The 13,552-nt window shown below is 39.2% G+C and overlaps 1 protein-coding gene across 5 annotated transcripts in view; it reads right to left on the bottom strand.

Annotated features, from left to right (window-relative positions):
• The window catches only part of LOC137393463 (uncharacterized), a 96,823-nt gene that overhangs the window by 34,398 nt on the left and 48,873 nt on the right, over window positions 1-13,552 (bottom strand). The gene's annotated exons all lie outside the window — the stretch shown is intronic.

The raw sequence follows: 13,552 nt of genomic DNA, 5'->3' as shown, positions 1-13,552 counted from the left end.
AATATTATGAATCCCTGCTGACGTAAATACAACAGGACGTAGCCAGGAACCCCAAAAACTACAATACCCAAAATTGGAGATCTGAAAGATATAGCTTACTCTTGGACACCCAGGCTAACTCCTAAACGATATATAAGGACGTATATTCACCTTCATATTTCACTCTCTTCAATACAGCTTCTTCATAGCAGACAGACGTGTCAGCGGAACAAGTGAAAAGAGTCAACCTTCGCAGAACAAGGGGGTGAATATATTCTAAGCCTCAGACACTTTTATACTCTTATTATTCTTAGTCTGCATTTATTAGGATGGTCAGACCCTGATCAGTACAATTATCTAAATCAATTACTGTCTACACTATACAGACAAAAGAAGGTTCTAAACTCTATGGGCATGGTCACAAGTCGCCACAATACATTAAAATACAACACCATAGAAAGCAGAGAAAAGTTGTTTGGCGAATCATTCTTCTCTTTCCTGTTCAGAGGACATGTCGCTTCCGTGTACGAGTTGTGGACTTTTGCTTGTAACTTCTTCACGACTATCCTCTTTCTTGATGCCATAACCACAGCAGCAGTCGGAGGAGGAACAAGAGTGCGATGAGGAGTGCCAGAGGGAAGCTCTGGAAATAGGGTGTTGCCCCCATGGGGCACACATCTGTGGACACTGTGGCCACCTTACACTTACTCAATTGATATGCGAATGGGTGGGGGGGGCGCCACTAGGCATGCGCCCTCCCTCCATAAATTATAAAAAAATATATATATCTGCCAATCATGTCTTAGCTGGTCTTTATCGTTTAGCATACGAATACGCTAATCGCAAGGGATAGCATGTTAGTATCATAAATGTCAATAAAGAGATCACATATCGGATTGCAAGTACAGATCCAAAGTAAAATCCAAGATTCTTGCTAGTTTGTATGAAATGGTTGGCTCACCAAGCTATATGGATGATATATTGCCTTTCTTGACGGTTGTCATAGTAGCGTTAATATCAGTCGATAAATCATTGTGTTCTGGCAAGTGCGTAAGTGATCTTCGTTTCCTGAGGGTCCTGGGTATTATAATATTCGATTTTCCTTTGAAACGGTAAATGTCAGTGGCGAGTTAGTCGAGCCAATTTTTAAATTAGCAAATAATAGTCCGATGAAAACTCGTGTCTCTTGGGTTTAGCGTGTCATTCTTCCACATTGTCCTATTGCTATCATTCATCACTGATCCGTTGAGTGTTAAAGTCTCAATTTGATCCGTTTTATATTAGTTTTCTGATTTCTCTGTTCGTCATGCACTTTTACCTTTTATTGATCGTTGGAGCTTGTGCCGTTCCTCTGACCAAAGTGGTAAGTAGAAATATTCACGTAATTATGAAAAACTCTAATCGCTGTTGAGTAGTTCCTGACAACAAAACATTTTATCTACAGCCCTGTGATGTGGACAGATGTACCTGTGTAGGATACGTTGTACAGTGTATTCCTCTTCCGGTGATACTTAGGACCGTTGATTCTGTAGTTGGTGCAGGAAGAACAGCAGACAATCGAGTCACTTTTGAGCCTACGTCAGATTTGCCTACCGTTATTAGTTAGTGGTATTTCCCAACTTCTTCAGTCTTGTTAGCTCCATCGGTATGCGTTTTTATGATGTTGTGTTATATGCTCCTTTGGTATTTCAGGGCCTGATCGCTTGGGCGAGGTACTCGGCGTTGTGTTGACGCTGGTTGTTGTTGTTGTGGCTTTTATTTTATTGTAGTGTTGTTGTTGTAAGAAATAAACGTTGTTTTGTTGATTTAAACTAGGTCTTTTATTGTGTTAGTCCAGTCCGGTGTTCATTTGAATGTGTAGTCGTCGTTCTTTAAACTTAGGTGAGTGGGATAAGGAGAATTATCCGTAATATTGGAAATCCTCTTTTTGTTTGGACTTCGGTTTTCTCCGGAGTTCATACCTATTACTCCTCTCTTGTTCATTTTGTTGCTTAAGCTTGGTAGCTTGTTTGGGTGTAGAGTTGTTTGCTATCCATATTCCTTAGCTGTAGAAATTTGGTAACACTGTTGTTTTTATCAATATTTATAGTTGCATCAAACTCCGCATATACGATTACGTTGACTGGAACGTTCAATCCTTTGTCAAACTTTGCTTCGAATCGAATGTTTCCTTTCTTTAATACGTGGAAGCAACCATCATCACCGAGGCTAAGGGTCAAATCAAATGCCAACAAAGAATACCCGTGAGTAGAATAGGAAGGTAGTTCACGACCAGCTTACAATTAAATTTATATAACGCTTTTGAATATACTTACAATGCAACTATATAGTCTTTTTCGATTTGCTTACACTAATTTTAGGCGCGCAGCTTAAGTGCATACCCGCCACTGTTAACGCATAATTATCGTACATATTTTACTCGATTTTTATTGTCGCCTTTAAGCTAGCCTTATTACAATGTAATTATATAGTCTTTTTAAATCTGTTTACATCAAACGCGCAGCCTTAAGCCATGACTTTAAACAGTTTCTCATTAAGTACTATAGGTAATAATGTCAACCTAACCCCCATCATCCAGTGCGTTCAATTATCACCGATAGACAACTTCCAAGGCACTCATTTGTCATGTTTTCCCTTTAATTAGCTAAAGAACTCGTTTACACTATGAATTACGCTAACTTCAGATCACTATCAGACTGTGGTTATGCAAATGTGAAACCGAACCAGATTTAAACATTTTGAGAATTCATACTTGTCATCATTCTGTCTTTCACGATGGCTTCTAACTCACCTAATTCTAACGATGAAAAATCGGAGAAAACCTTTGAGATGAAGGGGGTACAGAAGCCTCGTGAAGAGGAATTCTATCCTGCCAATGTAGTAAACAAGCCCGTTGCTACAGTAAAACCAAGCATTAAACTCAAACTTCCTATAGGACCTGCAGGAAGAGGTGAATGGTCTATCAGGCGTAGATAGTGAGTATATTCGTTATTCTTTCTTGTCAATTTTTGGCTTTTGTATATGCCTATATGAATTACCTATCATTAGGTTATAAGCAAGCATTGTCCTTTTTAGCCGGGTACCAGAGAACGGAATCATATTTCCGGACCATACACTCTATGATAACTATCTTAACATACATAGAAACCTTAACAGGTATGTATAACTGTATCGTTAAACTGTTTGTTGATACTGTTCTGAACATTAAAGAAGGAAAGTGTGTAAACGCAATTGATAATGGAAAAGAAATGTTATTACCGATTGCTGAACTTGAAAACAGGAATTGCATAATGGAAGCAATTATCAGAAGCCGATCACCAAAAAGTTCTTCAAAATACTTTTTTTTAAATTTGTAATTTATAACCATTATGAAGTTGAGTCAGTGAGATAGATGTATGAGTTGAGTTTTTTAAATTATGCGTGTAGATATAAATGGAAATAAGGTGAATGAGATGAAATTATCATATGTTTATGTTTTCAGTAAAAGCTCTGAGGAAGTAGAGGGTGAAGAGGAGAGAGAACAAATAAAGGAACATGGAGATTACGAAGAGAATGAGGAAGAATGTGACGAGGAGTGCCAGAGAGAGGCTCTGGAGATAGGATGTTGCCCTCATGGGACACATATCTGTGGCCACTGTGATCGCCTAACACTTTCGCAGTTAATATGCGAATGTGGGGGCCGTCACTAGGCATGCACCCTCCCTCCACAAATTCCAAAATATAATTAAATCCAATTTTTAAATTAGCAAATAATTGTCCAATGAAAACGCGTGTCACTCGGGTTTGACGTGGCGTTCTTCCACGTTGTTCTATCGCCATCATTTACCACTGCTTCATTGAGGGCTATAGTCCTATAGTTGATCTTAATATTTGTTTTCTAATTTCTTTCATTCTATTCGTCATGTACTTTTTGATCCTATTATTAGCTGTCGGAGTATGTGCTGTTCTTGATACATAGAATTCTTCACTTGATTATGAAAAACTTTAGTTGACGTTAAGTAGTTTTTGATAAGAAATCTTGTATCTTGTATTTATACGCTCACTCAAAACTTTTAGCATCTACAAATCCTGTAACTATTCTCTTAGGTAAAATATTATTGAAAAAGCTCTATTTGTTATATGACAGAGATCCTGTAGGTATGTTAAACGATTTTCTAGTAGTCTTTCGAATAGAATAAAAAGCAGGTTTTAGCTGTTTTAGTTATTCAGCTTACTTAAAAGCAATGGATGTCAAAGCCAAAAAGTTTTCTGGATTTACGAAAAGTTGACGTTACTAGATGTACTGAAGCAGATATTTCCAAAAAGGGAAGACTTTGCGGGATAAACTAAAGAAACATGGCAGCAGCCGAATCGACAACGGAAGACATATTTCTCCGAAACTTTATACAGGCTCTTTTGGACCATTAGAGGAAAAAAAGGAGCACGCTCTTGTTGGAATAAGTATATGTATACATGACTACATCTATCCATTGTCACAAGGTTGTTCCTAATATATTTATATTCAATATTAAACGGAATTTCATCATTTCCTTCATAATTGTAGAATAAAAGCTTTAAAAAAAGAATAGGAGAAGGCAGGCAGTGAAGGAGTGGTAGAAGAAAGGTGTGTATAATACTTTCCCATCTTTGATATAGCGGATAATCGAAATCGGATTTAGTTTTAGTTGTACACCTTCCGCGGTTGAGTTACTAGCGTTGATATGTGGATTGAAATGAATCTGAATTCTGTGTGTAGGTGTGAATGGAAACAAGATAAATGATATGGAATTATCACACGTTTACGTTTTAGCGACAGTTCTGAAAAATACTGGGATTACTGGAATGAGGAAAAGAGGAGGGAGAAGAATCCTGGCATTGAATGCTATAGTGAAGCTCAGGCACAAGGGTATTGCCCCCATAGAGCCCATGTTTGTGACCATTGCAGCCACCTGGCATTCTCACAAGTGATTTGCGAATGTGGGGCCACCACTAGGCGTGTCCTCTTTTTAAAAATTCAAAAAATATAGATACACGCATCCAAACTATGTCTTATCTGGTCTTTATCGTTTAGCATTTAAGAGCTCTAATCAAAAGAGATAGCACATTATTATATTGGTTACTATAATAAAGAGGTTGTATATCGGATATCGGAAATCCTACGTGAAATCCAAGATTCGTTGCTTGCTTGTAATAACTGGTTGGCTTACCAAGTCATACGGCCACTGCGGCCAATTGACATTATCCCAATTGAGTGCAAATGCCGCCTTTGTTTCCTATGAATCCTGGGTATTATAATATCCAATTTTTTTTTAAACATGACATTATTAGTGATGAGTTGGTGGAATCAATTTTTGAATTAGCAAATAATCATCGAATGAGAATCTGTGTCACTAGGATTCCCGCGATGTTTTTCCACGTTGATCGATCGCAATCATTTATCACTGCTTCGTTGAGGCTACAGTTCATCATCATTTATAGTTCAATCAATATGTACATTTGTATCATCTCATTAGCTGCTGGAGTCTGTGCCGTCCCTGTGACTAGAGTGGTACACAGCAAAGTAGCAACAGAATCTCCTGATGGTTTGGGTAAAAAAAATTGATGTATTGATAAGCATCAGTGAAGCAATATCTTACCAACTAATTGCTGATGTACAAATTTTCGCCAATCTGATGACGAATTTGTTTCTCCATTCATTGAGCAAGCTTTAAATCACAAAAAAGCGCAATGTGTAAGTCCTGTTGCAAATGGTGAAAATAAACTTACTCCCATCATCGAGCTTGAAAACATAAACTGCGCTTTCGAAGCTATCTTGGGAAATCGAGCTAAAAAGAAAACTACCATAGTTGTATAGTAAGTTACTTGTTGATCCGCTTACTAAGAATTTTGTACAGGGTGTTTTTGATATGCTTACTAGGGTGCTTACCATTAAAGATGCTCGCCATTAAGGATGCTCACCATTAATTTATGTTTTTGGTACAGTAATTGTGGTTCATAGCTGATTGGTTCGTACGTATGTATGTGCGTTGATTCCTCTTCTATTCTTGGTAGTGAAGGCAGAGGTTTAATTTTTATTTACCAAGGAAGCAATCTAAACATTTTTACGAATGATCAGATTCTGCTGATAGCTATGCTTTATAAACGGAACACTGTATCACTGTCAGTTTGGTGCAGAGCAAATGTTTCTTACATTTTGGTTAAACCGCTTTGAATATCGATTCAACTTTCATTTCCCAAATATAATTATATTCAGTGTATACTTTTTCCCCTCTCTTCAAATCGCTTTTTGATTTACAGTGACTCAGAGTATAAAGAGGTCAAAGCCAAAGAAAAACAAGAAAAATCACCACTGACTATTAACCTACCACAAGGTAAATAACCTACATGTTCTCCGCAATCAATGTTTTTTTTATTTGTAAAACGATCAAAATGACAGATGAGGATTTGATTTGACATATAAGCAACCTCACTTAAACACATGTTGTTGTAATGCTGTTTGACTTTGATAGAGATATGTTTACCATATACTTGAATCAGTATGGCAGATGAAGATGACATTAAAAATCATTTAATGTTGTTGCAGACAGCTCTTGAGAAAGAGAGCACGTCAATCTCGCAGATACCCGCAACAAATGCCAATCAATCTGTCATCAATCAGACTTACACCAGGACTAAGGCGAACTAAAGACCTCTGCTGAACTCGCATAGCAGAAACCGCACTTCTAGGCTCTCACGGTCTATCTCCGCTTTTGGGCTCACGACAAACGTGACAAACAGATGACGAACAGAGTCTGTAACCACATTTAAAAATTCTTGTTTTAAAACCCTTTTGCGTCAGTCTGATGCTAGCCAATAGAATTACAAGATATTTATAACCAGCTATATATACAGAATATTTACCATTATTATAAAAGCGAGAAGTTTATTATTTTACTATTGAGATCCAGTATCCAGTAACTTTGGAAGTACAATCGTTGGCACACTCATATCTATATATACACTTGTGCACTCTCAGACTCTCTACCAGAGCTATTCACTGTTCAGGCAAGTGACTATTTGTGTGACACAGCCTAGAGGCAGAGTTGTTTTTCTAGAGTGGTGGGAATATTCTTTTACATTTTTTTCTATGCTATGCCTTTGCAACAATTTTAGTAAATCTTGTACATTTTGTTCTCTGTTTAATAGATAAAATTTGATAGATGGGCACATGCCACCGACCTCCTCTGGTTTTGTTATTTGGCAAAGTGAACGATTAAAAATCTTCGCTTAGCCTGCTTAGCTAAAATGGTGGACTAGTTCTATATGAAACATATCACAGGGTTCAGCGTTGCCTCACAAACTACCCTGCATGACTTGAACTCAGTTTGCTGGCATTTTAAGTCTAGACATTACACCTAGAACCCAGATTTGCTTTTCAGCACACCATGGTTCAAAACCTAACAAGTTGGGTGCCTTACAATTGAGCAAAACAATGCTTTTGGTGTGGTGGAGACAAATCTGAAGCGAAAACTTATTACAGATTTGGTGGTCAATGACCGAGGCATGCAAATATGCTTGTTTGGCAGCGTTGAAGTTTTTGCCTTGTAAAGTAAACTGTTAGCGTAGGCATAGCTTATGGGCGTAAGCCATTAATTAATCTAGCAAGGGGAGCGCCGACTAGAATGATTGATGAGTTATTAATTGTTCTAATTTCCTAAAGAGTTGCTAGAGCGTGAATAGAATGTTTGTTTACACTTTTTTGAGGGGAAAATCCCAACACTTTAGAAAAATTGCATGCCAAGCTTGAAGTAGAGCTGTGGCAGGCATGGTGTGCATTATTGTGAGAAAGTAATTCTGCACATCATCAACTCAAGCGTGGTTGTAGAAGCAAGCTGAGGAGTATTCAAGTGATACAGAGCTGAAAAAGAGATTTTACTGAAAAAATTTTGAGATTTGAGATTATAGGCTTATGAGAAATTATGTATGCATACGTGAGAGGAAGACCAGAGATTTTTATTTACAACAGTTGTGCGACTTACACTGTTAGAGAGAGAGAATAACTTTAGCTAATGAGAGAAAACCAGAGATTTTTATCTACAACAGTTGTGCAACTTACACTGTTAGAGACAATAACTTTAGCTAATGAGAGAAAACCAGAGACTTTTATTTACAACACTTGTGCAACTTACACTGTTAGAGAGAGAATAACTTCAGCTAATGAAAGAAAAAAATTCTATTGTATAGAACCGGAGAACATTTTTACTACAGTGAATGAAAATCTGCTTGCTATTTACACCACCAGTTTAGGGCTGTGTTAGTACGAGTTTTGCTTGGGCTGTGCAGTTGAGCGAGCCTCAGTGAGTCGGGAGGAGAAAAAAATTATTACTGGCTATGAGATAGTAGTGTACGTGTCAATACACCTACACCTTTTGTCATGTTTAGTACTGAGTTTGAAAAGAGCTAGAACCTCTATATCAAGGATTTGTGTGAGAACCTCTCAACAGTCTCAAAGCTTGAAAAAAAGCTAAAAAGAGCTACAACAATTAGACCTTCAATTTAACTGGCTAGCAAAGAGAAAAATACCATGTAACACTTTTACCTATTTCCATTAAACTGTGAAAAAGCAGTTTGTGTGAGTCGCGATCAGGGCAGTTCTACCAAATCTAACACATTTCCATTGTATGAGCATTCTGGAAGAAGTTCAATCCAATCGAGCAGCACGAGCTGAAAAAAGAGATTGTTGTCGACTAGCAGAGGAAGTGTTTGCCCTGCAACAAGAACTTCATGATCAGCAAAGAAGACAGATGGCCGATCTTGCAGCACATCTGGATGAAAACTTTCCAAAGTGTTACGGAGACCCAGCTACGAATGGCAGCTTCCGAAGTTTCCTCAGTGACTACAAGATGGTCTGTGACTGTTTTGGCTTCAATGACGCCAAAGCAGCGCTGTGGTTGACCAATAGTTTAAAGGAGCACGCGCTTAAAATCTACAGAAAGAAAGTGAGAGAGAATGCTGATCTGAAAGAGAACTACAATGACCTCACTACAGCCTTAAACGACTACTTTCAACGCCTCACCGATGGGAAGAAGTATGGCACTGGCGCGTTCAACCTACGCACCCTAGTGCCAGACGAAAGTGTAGTGCACTACTTTGATGACTTGCAACGTCTCGCAGGAGAAATCTGTCCTGATGAGCAGTGACCGATGGCAGATGACCAGTTAATGATGAAGTTTATAGGAGGCTTACCCAGATACCTCCAGGAGACGATAATTCCTAAAGATCAAAAAAATTCAAAAGAAGCATTATAGTTGGCAGTGCAAGCACAAGCTTAGAGGGTGTTTTTGCAAAGAGAAAGAACAGCTCATGTACATGCTGTAGCCACCAGCTCACAGCAGGAGGCACTGTTGGGGAAGAAGGAGGAGCTCACTGTGCAGGTGAATAACTTGCAGATGGAGAGAGTTTATCTCCAACCGAAAGCTCCTGATTTCCAAGGACAGCAGAACTGGCCAAACTCACAGTACCACCTACCAGAATACCGCCAGCCAAGATCCTCTGCGGCAGCCTGCCCGAGAAATCAGCAGCCGCAAAAATAGAAAGATAGAAGTCCCAGACCAAACCTAAATTGGAAGAATGGCAGACTACCAGCATATAATCAAAATGGAGACCCACTTTGCTTCAACTGCAAAGCATATAGCCACATGGCTAGTACTTGCAGCCAACAACAACAGTGCTCACCTCCATTTCGCAAGCGGTACCAACCCAATCCCCACCCACGCCACCAACAACACCAAACCAATGTGCGACAAGTAGAAACTGCTGAAGCCAAACGCATAGAAAGAGGAGGCAAAGGACGATCGCCTTCCCCAACGAATGCGTACTTGTATCTCACCATGATGACTATAGCCTGCTGCCTCACCCCAACCACTGCAAGCCCACTCTTCAAATTTTTTGTGCTGGCTACTTTCTCTATCCTCAGCACAATGGAGCAAGTCTGGGTCAATGCTGAACTACAGCCAATGGTATGTCCCACAACATCTCTTGGGCAACTTTTCAGCCTTCCTGCTCCAATCAATTGCCAATTACCAGCTGCAGATCACGACTTGCAGCCCCGACCTGCCATCTTCAGCTTGTACTGTCATAATGTTCTCCAATATGATGTATACGGATGGCACTGCAGAGGCATCAAGCAGACTGTCCAGTTGCTGACATACTTCTTTGATGATGAACACCTCAAAGAGACCTCTACCGAAAAAATGTGGGTGGCTGTAAAGGAGTGTAGAGATGCAATGAAATGAAATAGAGTGTACCGCTGCTGAGAGAGACTCTCTAACCAATCAAGAGACCAGTGACACAGAGTCAACTGGGGAAGTAGCCAGACAAATCCTGCACGCAACCCCGATTCGACAACTACGCAACGGAAGGCAAAAAGATCCATTCCTAGTGATCTTGGCTGCTGTCAACGGCCAAATCGGAAGATTCCTGTTTGATTCTGGATCAGCAATCTTGATCATTTCTGAAGCATTGATACGACGCCTGAGAGTTCCAATCTACCCACTCATCTGTCAACAGACTGTGCCAGTTACTGAAGAAAAGCTTGACCAGCTAACGCTTTTGCGCAAATGGCATGAAAGTTTGCGTTTCGTCCATAGTTGTAGAAGGAATACATGGTATCTAAGACACAGTCCGTACGCATAACTTTGTGAGACAGGTCCGCATTCAACATGACTCCCTCGTCGTGTTGAAGAATACTTGAAGAATATTAAAGCCAAACCTCCAATCTGTAAGCGTCCGGTCGCCTCACTCCATTTGGTGAAAGATATGACTTTTGGATTTCCTTCACTGGAGAGGAACTTTGACGCTAAGGTATGATATCCATGCATTCCAGGCAGTGAGCAGGATGTGTGTTTAACCCCTCTAGCGCTACCCACACCAGTCACAATCCAGACTTTGGCCAGAAATTACGCCTCCCCCCGAATGTCGGGGACGACACCTTCTGAAAAAGGGAAGGTATAAGCAACCTCACTTAAACACATGTTGTAATGCTGTTTTTTCTTATAGAGATATGTTTACCATATACTTGAATCAGTATGGCAGATGAAGTTGGCATTAAAAATCATTTAATGTTGTTGCAGACAGCTCTTGAGAAAGAGAGCGCATCAATCTCCGGAGATACCCGCAATAAACCCAATCAATCTGTCATCAATCAGACTTACACCAGATGGTAGTAGAAGGTCAACAAAGTTGTTTAAATGGACATTGCCCAAGCCTACACGTGATAAAATCTTCACAGACATTACCTTATACTGAAACCCAAACCAACATCAGGACCTAGTACTAAGGCGAACTAAAGACCTCTGCTGAACTCGCATAGCAGAAACCACATTTATATGCTCTCATGGTTCATCTCCGCTTTTGGGTTCCCGACAAACGTGACAAATAGATGACGAACAGATTTTGCAACCCCATTTCCATATTCTTATTTTAAAACCCTTTTGCGTCAGTCTGATGCTAGCCAATAGAATTACAAGATATTTTTAACCAGCTATATATACAGAATATTCACCATTATTATAAAAGCGAGAAGTTTATTATTTTACTATTGAGAACCAGTATCCAGTAACTTTGGAAGTACAATCGTTGGCACACTCATATCTATATTTACACTTGTGCACTCTCAGACTCTCTACCAGAGCTATTCACTGTTCAGGCAAGTGACTCTTTGTGTGACACAGCCTAGAGGCAGAGTTGTTTTTCTAGAGTGGTGGGAATATTGTATTACATTTTTTCTATGCTATGCCTTTGCAACAATTTTAGTATATCTTGTACATCTTGTTCTCTGTTTAAATAGATAAAATTTGATAGATGGGCACATGCCACCGACCTCCTCTAGTTTTGTTATTTGGCATAGTGAACGGTTAAAAATCCTCGCTTAGCCTGCTTAGCTAAAATGATGGACTAGTTCTATATGAAAAATATCACAGAGCTCAGCGTTGCCTCACAAACTACCCTGCATGACTTGAACTCAGTTTGCTGGAGTTTTAAGTCTAGACATTACACCTAGAACCCAGATTTGCTCTTCAGCACAACATGTTCAAAACTTAACAAATTGGGCACCCGACAATGGAGCAAAACATTTCTATTGGTGCGGTGAGGACAAATCTGAATTGAAAACTTATTACAGACATATACCAATGTTTCCTTACAGCAGCATCAAAGAGAAAGTACTTGACAACTGTGACCAAGTATCCGTTATCAGCAAGAAAGAGTCTGATCGAGAAAAACTGCCAAAGACAAATCCTTCGGCAAAGGTAACCAGGCTAGTGAACCCTGTCTTACTGAAGTGGACCATTTCAATCCTGACAAGCTTTCCGTTGTCATTGAAAACAATGACCACCGAATATTTTGGTGGAAAAAAGTGCTGGTTTGGTAAAAATTCAAGAAGGCATGACTAAAAGGTTAAATGCAGAGGTTGGCTTTTACGCCAAACCTCACAGCAAACTTGTATCACCATTTATTGATACTGTTCTCAATCATGAAAAAAATATGTGTAAACGCCTTTGACATTGATGCTTGACAACGGCGCTTGACAACGGCCCTTGACAACGATGAGATAAAACTTAGCCTCAAAAACACAATTTCTGTTTTCTAGTTCAGTTATAGGTAAAAGTTTTACCTCATCGTTGTCAAGGGCCGTTCTTCCGAAGCCGTGCCATAAAGAAATCTATCATGTATAATGATTTTGCCTGGGGGAGGGGAGCGAGTAGTATAGTAAGCTGCTATTTGTTATGCTTACAAGCAATTTGTACAGAAGAAATTGTAAAGAATCGTAATTGTAAAGGAGAAAATTTTTTGATAAGTTTATTAGAAGGCTTTTTGTCTTGTGGTGGGTAAACGCTTCCATTTAAAGTCCCAATCTTGAAGTTATAATCTCTTACAGGTATATATCTCACCTAAATAATAAGGTCATTAGACATACCTATTATTATTAATTCCTCGTTAAGTCCTCACCTACCAACAGGTTGACCTACCTTGGTCTAAAGAATTATTTGGTTAATCCGAAGATTGATTAAATCTGTGGTAAACATGAGTAGTATAGGAAGGCATTTTTCGACCTGCTTACAATTAAATTTATATAACGCTTTTGAATATGCTTACAATGTAATTATATAGTTGTTTTCGATCTGCTTACAATAATTTCAGGCGCGCAGCTCAAGCGCGTACCCGCCTCTGTTTATAACGCTTTTGAATATGCTTACAATGTAATTATATAGTTGTTTTCGCACTGCTTACATTAATTTCAGGCGCGCAGCTCATCCGCGCACCAGCCACTGTTAACGCGTAATTATCGTGCATATTTTATGCACTTATGCTAATTTACAATGCGAACAGTCTTTTTAAATCTGCTTACCTGGTACCTGCTAATCTGGTACATCAAACGCGCAGCCTTAAGCCATGACTTTAAACCGGTTCACGTTATTACCATAGGTAATAATGTCAGACTAATCCCCTTCATCTTTCTAACGTTCAACTATTGCCGATACACAATTTCCATCGCACTCATTTGTCAAGTTTTCCGTTTAGTTAGCCTGACCTCAGATAACTATCAGACTACACT

Source organism: Watersipora subatra, chromosome 4, assembly GCF_963576615.1.
Source record: "Watersipora subatra chromosome 4, tzWatSuba1.1, whole genome shotgun sequence".
NCBI lineage: Eukaryota > Metazoa > Bryozoa > Gymnolaemata > Cheilostomatida > Watersiporidae > Watersipora > Watersipora subatra.
The sequence above is the reverse complement of the archived record's forward strand: the minus strand, read 5'-3'. Positions and strand labels throughout refer to the sequence as shown.